A 22,269-nucleotide genomic window follows, 5' to 3' on the forward strand; every position below is an offset into this window, starting at 1 on the left:
TAACCCTTCCTGAATACCTAGCAATGACTGTCCTAAGCACTGGACACATAGAAGACTGAACCGCACTTCCTGATTTCAAGTGGGAGGGAGGGTTGAAGCGTAAATCATTTCAGTATGGGTGCTAACCGCTACAGCTCAGGTAAGCACCCAGCACACAGAGGAAGCGCGGTTTCCGGAGATAGGGCGGAGAGATTTTTCAGGGATGGGGTGGGTGGGCATTTCCCAGTCAGCCTCTGCCAGCCTCACCACTTTGATCACTTTGCCGCCGCGCAGCAGCAGGGGTCAATCTCAGTCTTCCTTAGCAACCTCAGCGCACCGCCCAGCTGCCTTCCTATTGGTTCCACCGAGTTTGATGGGCAGCTCCGCCGTGTAATCACAGTTGGGGCCTTTGGTTCCGCGCTCACCCAGGGCCCAGGAGGGCTTGTAGGCGTTACCGTCCTTCCCAGGTCTCCGCCCATTCCCGAGCGGCTTGTGGCGCATGCGCCGGCGGGCTGGGACTGTGTGCAGGGCCGTCCCTGAGCCGGAGGAGTCGTGGTGAATCGCCTGGGCTCCGCCGAGACCGCCTTGCCCTCTCCTCGCCTCGGCTGCCGCCGATTCAGCCGCCGCCGCCGGGGGAGCAGCCACCTATTGTCTTTCTCCGCGGCGAAGGTGGGGAGCTGCTCCCTCTCGGCCCTCGGGGGAGCCCCGGGCGCCGCACGGTGAGAGCGCAACTTAGTTGGTCGAGTTGGGGGAACTTTTGTGATGTGAGGAGTGGTCGGGGGCGAGGAGCGAGGGCCCCTCCCCCTGCGGCCGCCGCTCTGGGCGGGGGGTGGGAGGAGGGGCGGGGGCCCGGGGACTGCGGGGGCGGAGGAAGGGGCGCGCGGCGACCGGCTGGTGGGATGAATGGGCGGTGCGGGGAGCGGCCCGGCCCCGCGGACCCCTCCTTCCTGGGCAGCCCCTCTACTGCCTGCGCAGCCCCTGCACTCCTGCATTGTCTGCTCCCGGCCAGAGGCGCGCCTCCTCACCCCCGCAGCCCAACTTCGGGGCCGTTGCCACTCCCAGAGTAGGGGGCGCGGCCGCACGGCACGGTCGCTGATACCCCCTCAGGCGCCCCTGGGCCCCGCAAGGCCTGAGCCTCGAGCCCCCGGGCATTCTTCGCCGGCGCCGCCGGGGGCCACTTTCCCCTCTTCTAGGGGCGGGGAGCCAGAGAACTTCCCGGGACCCGTGCGGTCACTCTGTGGATCGCGCCGGTTCGATGGAGGCCGGGCCACCTCGGGGTCTTAAGCGACGCCGCGAACAAGTGTTCCGGGCGCGAGGGCAGCGGCTTTCTGGGGCCGCACCGGTAGTAAACACGTCGGGCCGCGCTCGCTCCTCGCGCTGCGCCGGTTCGTGGGGGGTGAGTGGAGGGAGCCCTCTCGGCGCGTTCGGCCAGACCCGGGCGCATCCGCGACGGCTGCAGGAGGGGCGCGTGGGGTCCCAGCGCGCTCTGGAACCGTGCAACGGGCTCAACTTGCCACCGGGTTCAAGCGCAGCCCTACTTTGAGACCAAACAAAACAATTTTGTTATGTAAATGTGGCTCACTGGCACTTTGTTTTGTTTTTTTTTTTGGCAAAGCCTTCCAGTTTGTGAGGAGTTGAAAAATAATAGGAAAGCTCTCAAACTTTTTTTTATCAGATAAAAGAATAGGCAGGGTTTTTTTTTTTTGGAAGTAATTATAACAAAATAATTCCATTACATTTAAGTTTCTAGATCTTACTGTGAACTCAGGAATTCACAATGGAAGTTAGATTGAGTAATATTTTAGTGTTCATTTTCAGCTTTTGTACTCCTTAGAGTGAGAGTTTATTGCCTTAGGCATTTATAAGTAAAGTGAAAAGCTGTATGCCACCCCCCCTTTATTTGCAGAAGAAGAAGCTTATTCAGTTTTTCTAAACTGTTGGATTGGCCAGATCAGAACAAATGCTGCAGTTCTTAAAAGGTCATATTTTGCAAGTTTGTAAAGGAGTAATGATCAGTTGAGATAAATCAGTGTTACTGTACTCCGTGGTCTTTTGGGGATTTGCAGATTGCATTGTTGTTAAGTTTTGGGTGCACGAATTCCACTGAATTCTGCTCATTTGACTTATAAAAATAATTCCGTTTTAATGCCCCAGATGGAATTAGCTTAAATGCCTGTCAAATTCGGAGTGGAAGAAAATGACCAGAGTGTGTTAATTTCAGTTGTTGTATCCTTGGCTTTACCATCTGCTAAGTTAAAAAGAAAATTTGAGAAATACCGTAGGCAGTTTGATTTCTCATGATAAATATGGAGAAGTGGTCTTGGGTTTTTCTGGTGTGGTTGGCCTCGTTTTGCTTTGAGAAGCCAGTCTTCACCTGACGAAGCCAAGAAAAATTCCCTTATGTCATTAGTGTTGTACGTTTAAACTACAACAAGGTCACTTTTACGAGTCACAATTTCTGCTCTTATGGTTGTGTGTGTTCTTGTGTGTTCGTGTGTGTGGAGGCGTGGGATCATGCATGGACAGGTTGGAAAGGGTTGTCAGGGAGGGACATAATGTAAACAAACACTACTTACAACACAAGGTGACAAGTACGCCAGTTGCTTCCCTCGTCTGGGCTCTGATAGCATGTTACACTTTTGCTTTGGGATTTCTCACACTTCATTTGTTTCCCTGACTAAATGATAACTGTGCATGTAAGTATAAATGGACTCCTCTGGTCTGTTAACTCCTTGAGGGCTTTTTTATTTAAAAAGCTTTGTATCCTTTTTGCCAAAAGGAGTCTAACAGTGCTAGCGTTGAGTATGCGTGTGAATTGGGTGAGGCGCTTTTTACGAGCTAGTGGTGGTACATGGTGTGCTGTAAGTGCACACAGGAGAGAGCCACTAACCCTGGGGACTTGTCCATAGTGTCAGTTCACAAGCTGATCTGTGATGAAATTTGGTTTACCTTAAAAGGATTTCTAGACTTTCTTTTTTATCCATTGATTATTTCTTGGAAAGAAGTGGGGTTTAAATAGGGCACTGTTGATTTCAAAAGGTGATCCCGATTTAGAATTTTTTTCCTTTTTTGGTGAAATTATTAAGACCGCTGGACAAATCCGTTCACATCTCTGCCCAGTTCTCCATTGTGAAATGGGAGGTGGAACAACTGAGAAGAAAGCACACTCTTTGGAGCTAGGTAGATTTGAGTTCAAATCCCCACACTTCCATTGACTGGTTGTGTGTCACCTTCAGTATGTCTCTTAACTTCTCAGAGCTTCAGTAACATACTTGCAGTATTCTTAGGAATAAATGAAACTATGTGAGGTACTTAGTACAGTACTCAGCATTTGGTAGGTGCTGAGTCCCTGGGTGAAGCAAACTGCTTGACTGCTAACCAAAAGGTTGGCAGTTTGAACCCACTTAGAGGCACCTTGGAAGGAAGGCCTGGCAGTCTGCTTCCGAAAAGATCACAGCCATAAAAAACCCTGTGGAGCACAGTTCTACTCTGCAACACATGGTGTTGCCCTGAGGTGGAATTGACTCTGTGGGCAACAGGTATGTATATATGTATTACTTGGATAGGGTCACTGTGAGTCGGAATCAGCTTGATGGCAATGGGTTTTTGATTTGCTAGTTGTAATGGTAGTAATTTTGATACATTTTTACATGACTTAAAAAAGCGTTCTTAAAAGTCTGATACTTCTGAATATAGTGGTTTAGCTGTTTCTTTCATATCTTCATCAGAATTGAGATTCTTGATCCAAATGTGATTTTTTTTTTTAAAGATGCCAGTTGAACCAAAATTCGGTAATATGATAGTGATTTTATCTTCTCAGTCACCTGCTAGTCTTGAGTGAGACTTGCAGAGTGGCTTGATAGGGCAGAACTCTGTGTGTTTAAAGTGTTTAGGAATTGGTGAGATAAGGATTGTTTTCAATACATGTAATAGTATATCTGAGGTAGTCAATTCCAGCTGTCCTTTTTTATTGTACCTTAGTCTTGAAAAATAATAAATACGGATTATGACTACATTTCTCAAATTTAAGGTAGAACTGAACTGGGTGTTAACAGTTTTAGTATAGTTCAGAGACTTGAGCAAACCACTCACTTCCTCTTAAAGATAACACTTAAAGGTGCCACCATCTATGGAAGGAAGCAGTGATTTAAATCAGTTTATACCAGTTCAGGTTAGAATACTTAAAAATGCTAATGAAATAGATACATTCTAGAAAGTTTACCTGTAAAGAGCATTTCTGTACATTGAATCCCGTTTTTTCATTAGTTTTCTTATAAAATCAGGGTAAGGAATTAACACTGAAGGATTATAGTAAACCTTTAAAAACTATTTGATCAAACTCGTTGATTGAGGGTAAATACATCCCTGACAAAGCTAGATGTGCAAAGTTGGACTTTTGTCATCCCCTTCTTTTAAAGTTAACATTTAAATACACCTGAATAGACTTGGTTATTACTAGCGAGGGACAGGCATCCCTTTGGAAGTGGCACTGCCTGCCCTGTCACACTGTCCTACAGTATACATAAGGAGAGAGGAGAAAGGTGTTAGTGAAAGGAAGTTTAAGAGAATGAAACATTGCCTGCTTCTGGGCCACCTTCATGATCGTTGTTATGTTTGAGTCCACTGTTGTGGCTATTGTGTCAATCCATGTCATTGAGGGTTTCCCTCATTTTTCATTGGCCTCTCTTTTACCAAACATGATGAATAGGTAACCCATATTTGTCTGTCCTTGCTGGGAGGCAGGACAAACAGGCATTATACTGTGAGATACTGTGATTGTCTGAATCTTTGTGTGGGGCAGTGGTGTGCTTTCCCCTTTTACCTCTCTCTTCACAGCTATGTTCAGAGCCTTAGGAAAGCATGTGTCAATGTGTGTTTGTGTGAGTGTATTGGGGTGGGGAGAAGGAAAAGATGTAAACGATTTACCATTTATGTCACCCTGTAGGCTCTTCTATTGGAAATCAGTACTTTTTGAATTTTCACTTCTGATCATATCATAAGCACATTTTTGGCCCTAGCAATAGCCTTCACCACCCAGAATGCCCAGTTATTCCTAAATGGTTAGGAATTATGTTGTTATGTGCCGTTAAGTCAATTTTCGACTCATAGCGACCTCAAGTGACAGAGTAGAACTGCCCTATAGGGTTTTCTAGGCGGTAATCTTTATGGGAGCAGATCACCAGGTCTTTCTCCTGCAGAGCACGGGGTGGGTTCAAACCACCAACTTTTTGGTTAGCAGCTGAGTGCTTAACCATTGCACCATCAGGGGCCACACTGTAATTAAATAGTCATTTTTACTAAAGATGTCAAGTTGGGGAAAAGCACCTGGAGGAGTTAGATAAAGAATGTCACAGAATCTAGGATGTTTCTCTGATGATGATCTCTATTAAAAACACTTGATATGGAGCTACAAGGTCTGACTTTCCATCCTAACTTTATAATTTGTTGGCTCTGTGACCTTGAGCAAGCCACTTCATCTTTTGCAGACTTAATCCCTTGCTTATAAAATAAAAACAAATTTAATATTAATCTTATCCTATTTACTGCATACTACTTTTGTGAGAAACACGTGACATAAAGTACTATACATACACATGCCGTGTGGTGGTATAATTATTTTTACTAGTTGACTCCTGGTTTGGATAAAATTCAAATTTTAGTCCCAAGGGGGAAAACATCCAACTAACTTTATTGGTTTTTCGTTATAAAAGGTATTTAAAATAGTGTACCATTTCTGTTGCCATTCTCTTTGCTTGGGAAAACTGGTATTTTTCTTTCTACTTTTGGGTCTTCTCATATTTTTACAGCATGTTTGTCATGAAATATTTTTCTAAACTCTAAACAGATTTCAGCTAACAGTGCATGCTGTTAGACCCAAGTTTCTGTGGAATCATAGACCTGACATTAGATGCCAAAGCTTGAAGTCAGGTAGAACCACTGTAGACAGTGAACAAAGAATGTCAGATTATTTCAAAAGAGTACAAAAGAGGCTAGGGTAGTTGCCTGCTCTTTACCTACTATTATTTTCTTGCTTAAAAAATTTTTTTTTCCTTAAAATTGGTTTACTGAAATCAGGAAGTGTGCCTCTTCTGTACCATATGCTGTACTATGTGTCTTACCTACATTTCTTTAATTCTTATTTATTCAGTAGTTATTGTTGAGGATATACACAGCAAAATATACACCAATTCAACAGTTTCTACATGTACAGTTCAGTGACATTGATGACACTTTTCCAGTTGTGCAACCATTCTCACCCTCCTTTTCTGAATTGTTCCTCCCCCATTAACATAACATAAACTCACTGCCCACTAAGTTTCCTATCTAATTTTTCAAGTTGCTGTTGTCACTTTGATTTCATATAGATCTTCTTAAAAGATCATAATACTCAAGGCAAAAATTTTTTGCCAGTTAAGCTAAACTGTAGTTTGGTTTTAAGAAGACTTCAGGGGATATACTTGGTTTGAAGTTTAAAGATGATCTCAGAGCAGTAGTTTCAGGGGTTCATCCAGCCTCCATGGCTCTAGAAAGCAAAACAGGAATTATTAACCCCTTTTAGGATGAGGAAACTGAAAAAATGACTTGCAGTGGTCACATAGCTAGTAAGCTGTGGTGCTGAAATTTGAACTTAGAATATTCTGGCTCCAAAGGCCATGCTTTTCACATCTTTGAAAGAATGCAGTTTTAAAACAAATTAAGTTTATTAAGATATTATTGATATATGATAAAAAACACCCATTTAAGTTTGATGAGTTTTGACAGATGTATTCACACATGTAACTAACACCACAATCAGGATATAGAACATTTCCATCATTCTATAAACTTTCCTCGTGCCCCTTTCTATGCAATCCCCTCAACCCTCACCCTGTTGCCTACCTCACCCTAGGTAACCACTATGCTGCTTTCTGTCACAATAGTTCAGTTTTGTCTTGTCTACATTAATAACAAACAAACAAATAAAAACCCGTTGCTACCGAGTTCATTACGACTCATAGTGACCCTATAGGACAGGGTAGAACTAACCCGTAGGGTTTCCAAGGCTGTAATCTTTATGGAATCAGACTGTCACATCTTTCTCCCGTGGAGATGTTGGTGGGTTTGAACCACCTACCTTTTGGTTAGCAGCTGAGCACTTAACCAACTGCGCCACCAGGGCTCCTTTTGTCTACACTAGAGGGACATCAGACTATAGCCCATGGGCCAAATCTAATCAGCTGCCTATTTTTGCAAATAAAGTTTTTTTTTTTTTAGATTGTGCTTTAAAAGTTAAAGTTTACAGTTCAAGTCAGTTTCTAATACAAAAATTTATACACACATTGCTATGTGACCCTAGATGCTCTCCCTGTAATGTGACAGCACACTCCTCCTTTCCACCCCGGATTTCCCGTGTCCATTCAACCAGCTCCTGTCCCTTTTTGCCTTCTCATGTCGCCTCCAGACAGGAGCTGCTCGTTTAGTCTCATGTATCTACTTGAGCTAGGAAGCAGTCTCTTCACGAGTATCATTTTATGCCCTATAGTCCAGTCTAATCTTTGTCTGAAGAATTGGCTTCGGGAATGGTTTCAGTTTTGGGCTAATGGAGAGTATGGGGGCCAAGACTCCTGGGGTCCCTTTAGTCCCAGTCAAACCATTAAGTCTGATCTTTTTACTAGGATTTGAGTTCTGCACCCCACTTTTCTCCTGCTCTGTCAGGGACTCTGTTGTGTTCCCTGTCAGGGCGGTCATTGGTGGTAGCCGGGTGCCATCTAGTTCTTCTGATCTCAGGCTGATGGAGTCTCTGGTTTATGTGGCCCTTTCTGTCTCTTGGGCTAATATTTTCCTTGTGTCTTTGGAGTTCTTCATTCTCCTTTGCTCCAGATGGGTTAGGACCAAGTGATGTATTTTAGATGGCCGCCTGCTAGTTTTTAAGACTCCAGACGCCACTCACCAAAGTAGGATGCAGAACATTTTCTTAATAAAGTTTCTTATGTCAGTTGACCTAGATGTCCCCTGAAAACATGGTCCCCAGCCCCTGCTATTCTGTCCCTCGAAGGGTTTGGTTGTATTCAGGAAACTTCTTAGCTTTTGGTTTAGTCCAATTGTGCTGACTCTCCCTGTATTGTGTCTTGTCCTTCCCTTCACCTAAGATAATTCTTATCTTCTGTCTAGTTAGTGGAAACCCTGGTGGCGTAGTGATTAAGTGCTGCGGCTACTAACCAGATGGATATCCATGCCATCACCATTTTGTTAGAGAGACTGTCTTTTCCCCAATGAATGGACTTTGGGCCTTTGTCAAATATCAGCTGCTCATAGGTGGATGAATTTACATCTGGATTCTCAATTCTGTTGCATTGGTCTAAGTATCTATTGTTGTACCAGTACCAGGCTTTTTTGACTACCGAGGTGGTATAATAGGTTCTAAAATAAGTAGTGTGAGGCCTCCCACATTGTTCTTCTTCTTCAGTAATGCTTTACTTATCTGGGACCTCTTCCCTTTCCATATGAAGTTGGAGATTTTCCTCTGTCTCATTAAAAAATGCCATTGAAATTTGGATTGGGATTGCATTGTATCTGTAGATTGCTTTGGGTAGAATAGACATTTTCACAATGTTGAGTCTTCCTATCCACAAGCAAGGTATGTTTTTCCACTTATGCAGGTCTCTTTTGTTTTCTTGCAGTAATGTCTTGTAGCTTTCTTTGCATAGGTCTTTTACATCTCTCGTGAGATTTAGTCCTAAGTATTTTGTCTCCTTGGAGGCTGTTGTAAATGGTATTGATTTGGTCGTTTCCTCTTGGAAGTTCTCTTTGTTGGTGTAGAGGAATCCAGCTGATTTTTCTATGCTTATCTTGTATCCTGATACTTTGCTGAAATCTTCTGTTAGTTCCATAGTTTTCTTGTAGATTTCTTTGGGGTTTTCTGTGTATAAGATCATATCATCTGCAAATAGAGATACTTTGACCTCTTCCCTACCAACTTGGATGCCCTTTATTTCTTTTTCTAGCCTAATTGCTCTGGCTAGGACCTCCAGCACAATGTTGAATAAGAGTGGTGATAAAGGGCATCCTTGTCTGGTTCCCGTTCTCAAAGGGAATTCAGGATGATGTTGGCTATTGCTTTGTATAAATGCCCTTTATTATGTTGTTGAATTTCTTTTCTATTCCTGTTTTGCTGAGAGTTTTTATCATGAATGGGTGTTGGACTTTGTCAAATGCCTTTTCCTAATTGGTTGATAAGATCATGTGGTGCTTGTCTTTTGTTTTATTTATGCTATGTATTACATTGATTGTTTTTCTAATGTTGAACCATCCCTGCATATCTGGTATGAATCCTGCTTGGTCCTGGTGAATTATTTTTTTGATATGTTGTTGAATTCTGTGGGCTAGAATTTTGTTGAGGATTTTTGCGTCAGTGTTCATGAGGGATATTGGTCTGTAATTTTCTTTTTTTGTGGTGTCTTCACCTGGTTTTGGTATCAGGGTTATGCTGGCTTCATTGAATGAGTTTGAGAGTATTCCATTCTTTTCTATGCTCTGAAAAACCTTTAGTAGTAGTGGTGTTAACTCTTCTCTGAAAGTTTGGTAGAATTCTCCAGTGAAACTGACAGGGCCAGGGCTTTTTTTTTTTTTTTTGTTGGGAGTTTTCAATCTCTTCTTTTGTTATGGGTTTATTTAGTTGTTCTACCTCTGTTTGTGTTAGTTTTGGTAGGTAGTGTGTTTCTAGAAATTTGTCCATTTCCTGTATGTTTTCAAATTTGTTAGAGTACAGTTTTTCATAGTATTCTGTTTGAGTCTTTTCATTTCAGTTGGGTCTGTTGTGATATCACCCTTCTCATTTCTTTTTCTTCGTTTTTTAAAATTATTTTATTTTTGGTGTTGTTGAGAATATACATAGCAGAACATACACTAATTCATCAATTTCTACATGTACAATTAAGTGACACTGATAACATTCTTCACTTTGTGCAACCATTCTCACCCTCATTTTCTGGGTTGTTCCTCCCCCATTAACATAATGTCATTGCACCCTTAGTTTCCTATCTAATCTTTTGAGTTGCTATTGTCAGTTTGATCCCATATAGATAGATTTTAAAAGAGCACAGTGCTCAAGGCAGACATTCTTTATTAGTTAAGCTAAACTATTGTTAGGTTTTAATAATACTTTAGGGGATATTTTTAGTCTAAGGTTTAAAGGTTATCTCAGGGCAATAGTATCAAGGGTTTATCCAGCCTCCATGGCTCCAGAAAGACAAGATTTCATGAGAATTTGAAATTCTGTTTGCATTTTTTTTTTATCAGGATTCTTCTGTGGAGTCTTTGATCAAAATGTTCAATAATGGTAGCTGGGCACCATCCAGTTCTGCTCATGGCAAAGGAGGCAGTTGTTCCTGGAGGCTCATGCTTCTCATTTCTTGTACAGGTTATCTGCTTCCTCTCCTGTTTTTCTTTTGTCAGTTTGGCCAGTGGTTTATCAATTCGGTTGATCTTTTCAAAGAACCAGCTTTTGGTCTTGTTAACTCTTTCAGTTGTTTTTCTATTTCATTTAATTCAGCTCTCATTTTTATTATTTGCTTTCTTCTGGTGCCTAAGGGCTGCTTCTGATGCTCTCTTTCTGTTTGTTCCAGTTGTAGGGTTAATGTTTTGATGTTGGCCCTTTCTTCTTTTTGGATGTATGTATTTGTTGCTATAAATTGACCTGTGAGTGCTGCTTTTGCTGTGTCCAAAGGTTCTGGTAGGATAGGTTTTCATTCTCATTTGATTCAGTGAATTTCTTTATTCTCTCCTTAATTTCTTCTGTTACCCAGTAGTTTTTGAGCAAGGTGTTGTTCAGTTTTCATGTGTTTGTTTTTTTTCCTTGCTTTTTATGTTGTTGATTTCTACTTTTATGGCTTTATGGTCAGAAAAGATGCTTTGTAATATTTTAATGCTTTGGATTCTGTTAAGGCTTGCTTTATGGCCTAATATGTGGTCTATTCTGGAACATGTTGCATGTGCATTGGAAAAGAAAGTATACTTGTTTGCTGTTGGGTGGAGTGTTCTGAATGTGTCTATAAGGTCAAGTTGTTGATTTTGGCATTTAGCTCCTCCGTGTCTTTATTGAGCTTGTTTCTGGATGTTCTGTCCTTCACCGAAAGTAGCGTATTGAAGTCTCCTACTGTTATTGTGGAACTGTCTATCTCTTTTTTCAATGCTGTTAGAATTTGTTTTATATATTTTGGAGCCTTGTTGTTGGGTGTGTAACTATTTACTATGGTTATGTCCTCCTGGTGTACTGACCCTTTCGTCATCCTACAGTGTCTTTCCTTATCCTTTGTGGTGGATTTTACTTTAAAGTCTGATTTGTCAGAGATTAATATTGCCACTCCTGCTATTTTTTGAGGGTTGTTTGCTTGATATATTTTTTTTTCATCCTTTGAGTTTTAGTTTGTTTATGTCTTTAAGTCTAAGATGTGTCTCTTGTAGGCAGCATATAGACGGATCATGTTTTTTTAATCCGTTCTGCCACTCTCTATCTCTTTGTTGGTGCATTTAATCCGTTTACATTCAGTGTAATTATAGATAGGTATGAGTTTAGTGCTGTCATTTTGAGGTCTTTTTTGTGTGTGTTGTTGACAGTTTGTTTGTTCCACTTAATTTTCTGTGCTGAGTCGTTTTTCTTTATGTATTTTCTTTTCATCTTTTTCATTGTTGTTGATTTTGTGTTTGCTGAGTCTTTATACTTTTCTTGTTTTTTATTTTGATGTGTAGGATTGTTAGTTTCCTTTGCGGTTACCTTAATACTTACCTCTGTTTTTCTAAGTTTAAACCTATCTTTTATTTCTTTATATTGCCTTGACTTCTTCTCCATAGGAAAGATCTGTGACTACATTTTTTAGTCCCTCTTTTTTGTTTTTAATGTCATCTTTCACATATTGACATCTGTTTCCCTATTTTCAGTATTTTAGCTTTGATTTATGTTTGTGACTTCCCTATCTGGGTTGATACTTGGTTGCTCTGTCCTGTGTTCTAGTCTTGGGTTGTTACCTGATGTTATTGATTTTTCTAACCAAAGGACTCCATTTAGTATTTCTTGTAATTTTGGTTTGGTTTTTGCAAATTCCCTAAATTTCTGTTTATCTGGAAATGCCATAATTTTGCCATCAAATTTGAGAGACAGTTTTGCTGGATATATAATTCTTGGCTGGCAGTTTTTTTTCCTTCAAGGCTTTATATATGTCATCCCATTACCTTGTTGTCTGCATGGTTTCTGTTCAGTAGTCCGAGCTTATTCTGATTGACTCTCCTTTGTAGATGACTTTTTGTTTATCCCTAACTGCTCTTCAAATTTTCTGTTTATCTTTGTTTTTGGCAAGTCTGATGTCTTGGTGTCTTTCTTTTGGGGTCTGCCTTTGTGGGGTTCGATGAGCATCTTGGATAGATACCGTTTCATCTTTGACAACATCAGGGAAGTTTTCTGCCAACAAATCTTCAGCAATTCTCTCTATGTTTTCTGTTATCCCCCCCCGTTCTGGTACTCCAGTCACTTGTAGGTTATTCCGTTTGATAGAGTCCCACGTAATTCTTAAGGCTTCTTCATTTTTTAAAAGTGTTTCATCTGCTTTTTCCTCAAATAAGTTGGTGTCAAGTGCTTTATTTTCAGTCTCACTAATTCTGACGTCTGTTGCCTCAATTCTGCTCCTATGACTTTCTATTGAGTTGTCCAATTCTGAAATTTTATTGTTAATGTTTTGGATTTCTGTTTGCTGTGTCTCTATGGATTCTTGAAGCCTGTTAAATTTGTCATTGTGCTCTTCTGTAATCTTCTTAAGTTCCTCTGTTGCTTTGTTTGTGTGTTCCTTGGCTTGTTCTGCGTTTTGACTGATCTCCTTCTTGATCTTTTGAAGAGTTCTGGGTATTAATCTTTTGTATTTTACCTCCGGTAATGCCAAGAAGTTCTCTTCCTCCGGAATATTTCTTGATTCTTTGTTTTGGGAGCTTGCTGAAGCCATCATGGTCTGCTTCTTTATGTGATTTGATATTGACTGTTGTTTCCAAGCCATCAGTAAGTTATTATGTTTATTTAATGTTTGCTTACTGTGTTCTATCTTCTTGTTTTGTTTTGATATGCCTAAATAGGCTGCTCACGTGAGTTAGTTTGATTATTGATGGCTTTGAAGCTCTAATGTCCTGTCACCAGGTGGTGAGATCTCTTACTAGGTATGTCAGCCCAAGAGTCCATTTACTTTTCTTGTATGGATTCGGCTTAGGTGTCCAGATAGTTGGTCACCAAGTGTGTGTTGCAGGCTCTCACCTACAGTCCTAGATGGACAGAGGTGATTGTTGTAGGCACAGGTATCTGGCTACAGTAGGGGTCATGAGCTGAGCAAGGCAGGGTGCTGATGGCTGTCCCTGAGTTTATGGGAGGAAAGCGTGTCCCTGTTCCCTAGAGTGCGTAGATGGTTGGGTTTCGCTGCTGGACTGTGGGCACCCCGTGCTGTTGGCTGTAAGGCCTGGTAGGCACCACTTATTCTTAGACCCATGTCACAGGTGGATGGGTGGCGTGGGTGGAGTCACCAGTCCTTAGGCTGCTGATGTGGGTAGATAAGGACCCTGCTTAATGGGTAGAGGGGTATCAAATTTCACAAACCTGCCACTCCACCATATAGCTGATACTGTGAAGTTAGACTTCAAGTATATACCCTGTCTTACTGTGCTAATGAGGGCCTAAGCTCTTGAAATGGGCCCACACATGTCTATGCAGAGGTGAAAGGCATGCAAAGTCCATGGACACCTTATGCCTGTGTGTAGGCAAAGGAGCTGTGCCTGCACTGACTTTTCCGCTTAGGGGAGCTGGCAGATTATTTATTCCTGTTTGTTTATTTGTTTTCTCTCCAAGTTTGGGAGAATGGCTCAGTGCGCCTAATGGGTCCTACCTCTGGCCTACAGGATGTGGCACTCACTGAAGGCTGGCCTGGGACTTGGTGCAGAGTGGGAAGGGAGCAGGTAAATGAGAAAGAGTGTTTTTCCCAAATAGGGTATTTTTTGATATGCACGGTAGGTTAAACACATGCGCTTATCTTTTGCCAATTGAACGCCGCTTTTCGCTGGCTCTGGAGGCCTGAGCAGAGTCTCGGCTGCTAGATCTCTCCTGACGTGGAAAATGGGTCCCGAGCGCCAGTGCCTGCCTTAACGCTCATGCCAGCCAATCCGGCCCGCAGGGTGCTGGCTCCCACTGGGTCAGCTCTGTCAGCTCCTCACTGCTTCTGAACCGTCTCTCCCTCTGCCTGCCACTCAGTCTGATTCCTCAACCTTGCCTTTGATGTTCAGGGTTCCTAGGTTGTCATATATAATCAATTTGCTGTTTTTTTAAAGTCTTTGTTGTAAGAGGGACCACCGGAAGTGTCTGACTGCTCTGCCATCTTGGCCCCGCCTCTACTGCAGATAAAGGTTTTTTTTGAACACGGCTATTCTCATATGGTTACATATTATCTCTGACTGTTTTGGCACATGATGGCAGAGTAGAATAGTTACAACAAAGATCACATGTTTCATAAAGCCTAAAACATTTATTATCTGGCCTTCTATAGAAAATGTTTGCAGACTTCTGCTTTAAATAAATGAATGCAATTATCATGCCTTAGAAGATTAACAATAGTTTTATAATATTTATGCATATTCAGCTTTCCCTGTTTGTCTCCTAAATATCTTTTATAGTTGATATTTAAAAATTTTGAACTAGAGTAAAAGGAAGATTCACATCGTACATTGTTATGTCTCTTTAGTCTCTGTCTCTCTTGTTTTTTAAATTGTGGTTTAGGTGAAAGTTTATGGAGCAGATTAGTTTCTCATTAAACAATACACATATTGTTTTGTGACATTGGTTGCCAACCCCATGATGTGTCAACACTCCCCTTCTTGACCTCAGGTTTCCAGTTTCCATTTGCCCAGTTTCACTGTCTCCTTGCCTTCTCGTCTTTGCTTTTGGGCTGGTGTGTCCATTTAGCCTCATGTAGATAGTTGAACTACACGTGTTATTGTTTGTTTTATGGGCCTGTCTAATATTTGGCTGAAGGGTGAACCAGGAGTGACTTCAGTAGAGTTAAAAGGGTGTCTGGGGGCCATACTCTTGGGATTTCTCCAGTTTCTGTCAGACCGGTAAGTCTGGTCTTCTTCTGTGAGTTTGCATTTTGTTCTACATTTTTCTCCAGCTCTGTCTGGACCCTCTATTGTGATCCCTGTCAGAGCGGTAGGTGGTGGTAGCTGGGTACCATCTGATAGTACTGGACTCAGTCTGGTGGAGGCGGTGGTAACTGTGGTCCCTTAGTCCTTTGACTGGTCTTTCCCTGTGTCTTTGGCCTGTTTTTTCAATCTGATGTTAAAGCATCTTTTTATGGGATTATTTGTCATTCTTTGGTGCTGTGTCTGTTCAATGTTTTTTGCCCATTTTTAAATTAAGTTATTAAGTTTTGAGAGTTCTATGTGTATTCTAGCATCAAAGCATTTACAGATACATTATTTGCAAGTATTTTCCCCTAGTCTGTGGCTTTTCTTCTTTTCTCTTAATGATGGCTTTCGAAGAGCAGAAGTTGTTAGTTTTAATGATGTCCAGTTTATTGTGTTTTTTTGTTAATGGATTGTGCTTTCAGTTTAACATATAAGAAATCTTCACATCAGTTAAGTGTGCAAGGACTCTTATATTTTCCTTTAGAAGCTTTATAGTTCTAAGTTTTACGTTTAGATTTATGATCCATTTTCAATTAATTTTTCTAAATGGTGTTAGTCATGGATTGAAGTTTTTTTTTTTTTTTTTTGATATGGGTGTCCAGTTGTTCAGCAACATTTGTTTGAAAAGACTATCCATTCTCCATTGATGTACCTTTTCACTTTTATTGAAAGTCAGTTGATCATATATGTGTGGGTCTATTTCTGTACTCTGTTCCATTAATCTGTGTCTTTCATTATTCCGTTACCACACTTTTTTATTATTGTAGCTTCATAATAAGTCTTGAAGTAGATAATAGGTAACAAATGTAATGTGAGTTTTTTTTCCAAAATTATTTTTGAGTATTCTAGTTGCTTTTGTCTTTCCATATTCGTTTTAGAATCTGCTTATTAATATCTATAAAAGTCTTGCTGGGATTTTGATTGGCGTTGTGTTGAATCTAAATACTGAGACTTGTAAACCATGAACATGGTATATCTGTTTATTTAGGTCTTTTATTTTTTCATTAGTGTTTTATAGTTTTCAGCAATTAGATTTTACATGTATTTATAATATTTATATGTAAGTATTTCATGTCTTCTGCTGGTGTTGTAAATTATACTTTTAAAATTTCAATTTCCAATTGATTATTGCTAGTATATGTAAATATCATAGACTTTGTTTGCTGATCTTGTACACTACAACCATGCTAATTTTATTTTTAGTTTTAGAAGCCATTTTATAGACTCTTTGGGATTGTTTACATAGACACTAGTGTTATTGGCAAATAAGGACAGTTTTATTTTTTCCCTTCTCATTCGTATGCTTTTACTTTTTGTTTTTGTTTTGCTTTAGTGCACCAGGTAGTACGTCTACTATGATGTTGAATAGGAATTTTGAGAGCAGATATCCTTTCTTTGTTACCAGTGTAGGGGGGATCTTTTAGTCTTTTATCATTAATATGATGTTAGCTGTAGGTTTCTTTTTTGTAGTTGTCCTTATAAAGTTGAGGTTCTCTCCTGTTTCTAGTTTGCTGAGAGTTTTTATCATGAGTGGATATTGAATGTTGTCAAAGAGTTTTTCTGTAGCTATTGAAATAATTGTATGGTTTTTCTTTTTTAGTCTGTTGGTATGAATTATATTGATTGATTTTTGAATATTGAACTAGCCTTGCATTCTTGTGGTAGTCCTCAGTTGGTCATGATGTATATTCTTTTTATGTATCATTGGATTCATTTTGCTACTGAATCTTTTTTATTTTTTCCATTTCCCATCTAGTTATGTTTATTTAAAAAAATTTTAAATCATGTTTATAATATTCATAATAGTTGTTAGTCTTTGTTAATTCCTTTATGTATTTCATTTCTGAGTCAGTTTCTGTTGACTGATTTTTCTTTCTTCATAGGTCACATTTTCTTCCTTCTTTGCATGTTTAGTTATTTCTTACTGGATTCTGGAAATGGTGAATTTGAAGTTGCTGATTGCAGGATTTTATTGTATTCCTTTAAAGCAGGGTTTTCAGCCTCAGCACTATTGACGTTTTGGACCAGATAATTCTGTGTTGTGGTGGGCTGTCCTGTGTGCCTTAGAATGTTACCAGCATCCTTGTCGTCTATCCACTGGATGTCAGTAGCACGATCCCTAGTAATGACAGCTAATGACAAATGTCCCCTGGGGGGCAAATTTGTCCTTGATTGAGGATCACTGCTTTAAAGAGTATTGGACTTTATTTTGGCAGGCTGTTAAGTTACTTACTTGATTCTTTTGAAGCTTGTTTTTAAACTTTTTTAGGATTGGGCTAGAATAGCTTTTAATCTAGGGCTTGTTTCACCCTGCTACTAAGGAATAAAGCCTCTGTAGTTTCCATCCAAGAGTCAGACATCCAGAGAGGACTCCCTACTCTGACTGGTGAGAACATGAATGTCTCCCAGCTCTGTGTGAGCTCTAAGGATCATTTAGCTTACAGTTCCTGGGTCATTCTTTGCCCTGCCTCATACATTTTTACAATATACAGGTATGGCTTACTATCCAATATTAGAGTCAAGTGAGGCCTCTCGGCTGATTCTTGAGCTCCTTTTTCATGCAACTCTCTCCTCTCTGGTACTCTGCAATTTTTAGGCTCCTCAGCCTTTCCAAACTCTTATGTCTGTCTTGTCAACTTGACAAGACTGCTGTGGTCTGCCTGGTATCCCCCTCACCCCCTGTTACGTCGTGATCCACAATGTGCCTCTAAGCCAAAGCTGGTGCAGTTGTAGGGGTTATCTCATTTGTTTCCCTTCTTGTAGGGATTGCAGTTCTGTGCTGTCTGTTTTCCAGTGTCTAAAAGATGTTTCCTCATATGTTTTTTCCATTTTTCTAGCAGATGATGGTGGGTGGCATGATAAGTCCGGTTTCAGATACTCCATCATGATTGGATGCTGAAGTCTCTTGAAAGAGTATACCTTATTGGTAGTGCTGAAAAGTTATATGATTTTCCAATTTTGGGGGAGTATAAATATCTAAGAAGCATTTGTTAAATATCTACTGAATGTAGCTCAGCCTTTATATTGTGAGGGGATACAAAAAAGTAGATATCTCGCAGTTGAAGAGATTAATCAAGGAAGTGAAATGCTGTGGTGATGAGTAGAAATACAGTAAAACCTGCAAAAGCTGGAACCTGTGTATGGTGGAAATTAGAGAAGGAAAACTCAAATACTTTCCACTAAAACAAACAATCTAAAAGTTGTAAGACTGCACCCTGTCAAAGGTGGAAAACTTGTGAGACCCAGGAAAACAAGACAGTCCCATCAAGTTCTGGCTCTCACAGCTTTCATTGTAGAAAGATCACTTGTGGTAGGGTATTTTCATTAGAATTTTTTTTTCAGTAGTTTAGTTAGCACATATGTATAATTTATTTCTAAGGCTCAAGATATGGTAATTCAGTGGGTAGAGTACTGGCTCTTTTATCTTTTTCAGATGCATTTCGCTACTCATTCACTATGTGGCTTAAATTAAATTGTCTCTGAAATTCATTTTCTCTCCTGTAAAATCGGCATATGATACACCTTGTAGTATTGCTTATTCTTTATTCAACAAGTGTCTGAGTGCCTTCCGTGTGTCAGGCACTGTTCTAGGTGATGGAGATTCAGTGACATACAATGTAGTTCTTGTCATCAAGGAACTGACATTCTAGTGAGGGAAGCAGAAAACAAGCAAGTAGACAAGCAATTAGGTGATGTCCAGTGGTGATAATTCTAGGAAGAATATGAAGTAGGAGAAAGAAGTTAGAGAGTATTAGCGGAGTATCTTAGATTGGGATGGAGGGTTGGTCAGACAAGGCATTTCTGAGGAGGTGAGGTTTGAGCAGAGATCTGAAGGAATTGAAGGGAGCTAGAGTCCTTGTGGCACAGTGATTAAGAGCTCGGCTGCATACCAAAAGGTCGGCAGTTCAAAACCACTAGCTGGTCTTTGGAAACCCTGTGGGGCAGTTCTCCTCTGTCCTGTAGGGTTGCCATGAGTCGGAATCAACTCAACGGCAAGGGTTTTAGCTACATGAAGGTTCAGGGGAAGTATGTTCCAAGTAGAAGGTCCTGAGGTGAGAGTATGAGCAGGGAGGCTAGTGTGACTGGAATGGGGTGAGAAAGGAGAACTATAAGAGATAAATTTGTATATGTAGGTAGAGGCCAGATAAAATAGGCTTTTAAGTATGATAGGAATTAATTGAAGAGTTTTAGCAAAGAATGACAAGAGCTTGTCTCAGGTCTAGAAACTACAGTTTTCATCCAGGACTTTGTGACTGTAAACATACTGTAATTTTATTATATATGCCATAAATCATTTTTTTACTCTGACATAATTATATCCAAAGTACCCAGTTTAAATTCCAGCTGGTTCTTGTTGTAAATAGAAAATTATTGCGGTCTGCTTTTAAAGTTTTCCTGGAATTCTTAAAAACTTGCTAGGCTTCCATGTTTGTGTCTTGAAAGTAGCAGAAGCTTGCCACTAGAATTGTATTTTCCTTCAAATACAGGAGCTTTGTGGACCGACATTAATAATTAACATTTACACACTCTTTCACATCTTCAAAGTGTTTTACAAACATTCAGTTAGTTCATGTTTAACCTATATTTGAAGTTGAAAAACCAGTTTTTTAGGTTCATTTTAGCAGTACAAAAGTGTTAGAGGAAGGAGTAGGTCTTCAGTGCGAAAGATGGAGGTGTGTAACGTACAGTATTAAACATCTTTCCACAGTCCCTTAGCTTTCTGCCCACTTTAGCTCTCATGAAGCATTTTTTTTTGCGGGGGGGCGGGCGCGGGAGTATACATCTTCTGCTTAATGGCAAGGGCATAGAATTTTATGGACTGAAAGACACAGGAGCGGGATGGTTGGGGAAAGACCTGGGTCATTGGATGGACTCTAATAGAACTTTCTCTCTGGTGTTCCCTTAAATGTTAATTGTCCTTAATTCATTCCTATGACAGTTCTTAGGGGCAGGAGATGATTGGAGCAGAGACCCTGGCAAATGAACAGAGCAGTTACACATACTAATTTCTGAGAAAATTCTTTTATTTTTCACTGCTGGCTTAAAAAAAAAAGACCAAACCCGTTGCCATGAAGTCGATTCTGACTTATATGGACCCTATAGGACAGAGTAGAATTGCACCATAGGTTTTCCAAGGAACGGCTGGTGGATTCGAACTGCCAACATTTTGGTTAGCAGCCAAACTCTTTAACCACTATGCCACCAGGTCTCCCACTCCTGCCTTAGGAGATAGGAAGTCTGTAAGTGTATAGTTTGCTGCAGTTTCCTGACTACCGCTTGTCACCTGATTCCACCTCCTTACCTCCCTCTTCCCCAAGAAAATGACTTTTAATTGGCAAGATTGTATAGTTGGAGGAAGGCTTAGAAGGAGACACTAGTCCTGGTTCAGCTGTGTTTCTGTCACTAACTAGCTATGTGACCTTGAGCAGGTTACTTACTACTTTTCTCTTGCCCTATTAGGGTCACTATGAGTCAGAATCAACTCAGACAGACAGACTGCGGTGGGTTTGGTTTTTTGGGTGAGTTCTTTTGTTATGTAAAGTAATATTTGTTAATGACTTGCCTTTCATTGAGTCCTGAAGGGGTGACAGGAGGAGGAGATAAACTTAGGCTCTTGGACATGAAATGAGGTAGAGGATGTTTTCACATCTGTGAGGATTCTTCAAAGTTGCAGTAACTTCTTCCTTCCTCCTTTGGTTGGAACAGTTAATTTATTTTCTTACTATTGTTGCAACCAGACTGCTATACTCTAAACATCTTTCTTTTCCTAATACAGAGCAATAAATAGAGCCATTTGATAAATACTGTGTCTAGGTGATTTCCTAAGACAGGACATGCAAGTTCCTTTTCATCATTGCTTCATCGTTGTCATTCAGAGAGACCTATTCATGAATCTTTATATGACCTTGCCCGAGAAACCTTAGTATGTGATGGCAGAAAGGAGAATTCTGAAAACTTGGCATGTATACTTAATTAAATTTGTAGCATGAATGGGAATCTGTTCATTTTAATGGGGCCATTTAAGGATGACCCTGAACTTTTTCCCTCTGTCAAATAGGGCTGTTTTTCAAGTCTTTCTCTTTTTTTCCCCCTTCCCTTTCCTTCTTGAAATCTGAAAACTTAAAAGTGAGATCAGTTGGCTGTTGAACTTTTTTGTAACAGCACTCAATATACCCAGGTTTAAACTTTTCATCCTTTCTGTTTTTCCACTAAGATTTATGGTAACCTAGAAGGAATGTTGTACCTTGAATAATACCTATACATGTATATGATCGTAAATAGATATTTTTAGTTAAATGTTTAAAGCTATTTTATTTTAAAGGATGTCTGATGGTACCATTTGTTTATATTTTTAAAAAAGGAGATATTTTCGCCATGATAAGCTATGTATATAAATTAGATAGGATATAGATTTTCTTTTGCAAACATCTATTTGGTATAGTAGCATCATAAGCTACAGAAATAAACAGCTTTTTTCCCTAAGATAATATGCCAGCAACTAGGATGAATGATTGTTTTTCCTGTTTAGGTTAAGGATCTTGTGTTGTACTGTTTTCAGTCATCTCTCTCATTTTTCCATATTGTCTTTGCCCAGTTTGCGTTTTCTCCCTCCCAGTTAATTCAGTAGGATTCCTTTGTCAGATTGCTCACTGAATAGCTGAGGATAAGATAGTACCCAATGTCTGTATTTCCCCTAGATTATAAAATTCTTGTGGGCAGATTTGTATCTGCCTTGTCCATTGCTGTATCCCCAGCACCTGGCTGGCATTGTGTGTGTTGCATAGTAGGGAGTTGCTCAGGAAGTATTTGGATGGGTGGACAGATGAGTGAATTTGTGACACAATTCTCTCTCTCTCTTTCTGTGTATGGATGTATATATGTATAATGAGATAAATTATTAAACTATTAATAAAATGTATCCTGTTGAGAATAAGGAGCCCTGGTGGCACAGTAGTTAATAGCCTGGCTGCTCACTGAAAGGTCGGCAGTTCAAATCCACTAGCTGTTCCTTGGAAACCCTGTGGGGCGGTTCTACTCTGTCCTGTAGGGTCACTATGAGTCAGAATCGACTTGACGGCAGTGGGTTTAACGGGTTGAGAATAAAGA

The 22,269-nt window shown here is 40.3% G+C and overlaps 1 protein-coding gene across 2 annotated transcripts in view; it reads left to right on the top strand.

The window, feature by feature from the left end:
* The first annotated feature begins 496 nt into the window (after positions 1-496).
* The window catches only part of AKAP13 (A-kinase anchoring protein 13), a 391,580-nt gene continuing 369,807 nt past the window's right edge, over positions 497-22,269 (top strand). The window contains exon 1 of one of the 2 annotated variants that reach the window (XM_023727887.1): positions 497-698. The gene's annotated coding sequence lies outside the window, so the exon portion shown is untranslated. The remainder of the gene's footprint in view (positions 699-22,269) is intronic. The other variant, XM_023727889.1, reaches the window with a different exon arrangement.

Source organism: Trichechus manatus, unplaced genomic scaffold (genome assembly GCF_000243295.1).
Source record: "Trichechus manatus latirostris isolate Lorelei unplaced genomic scaffold, TriManLat1.0 scaffold00019, whole genome shotgun sequence".
NCBI classification, from domain to species: Eukaryota; Metazoa; Chordata; class Mammalia; order Sirenia; family Trichechidae; genus Trichechus; species Trichechus manatus.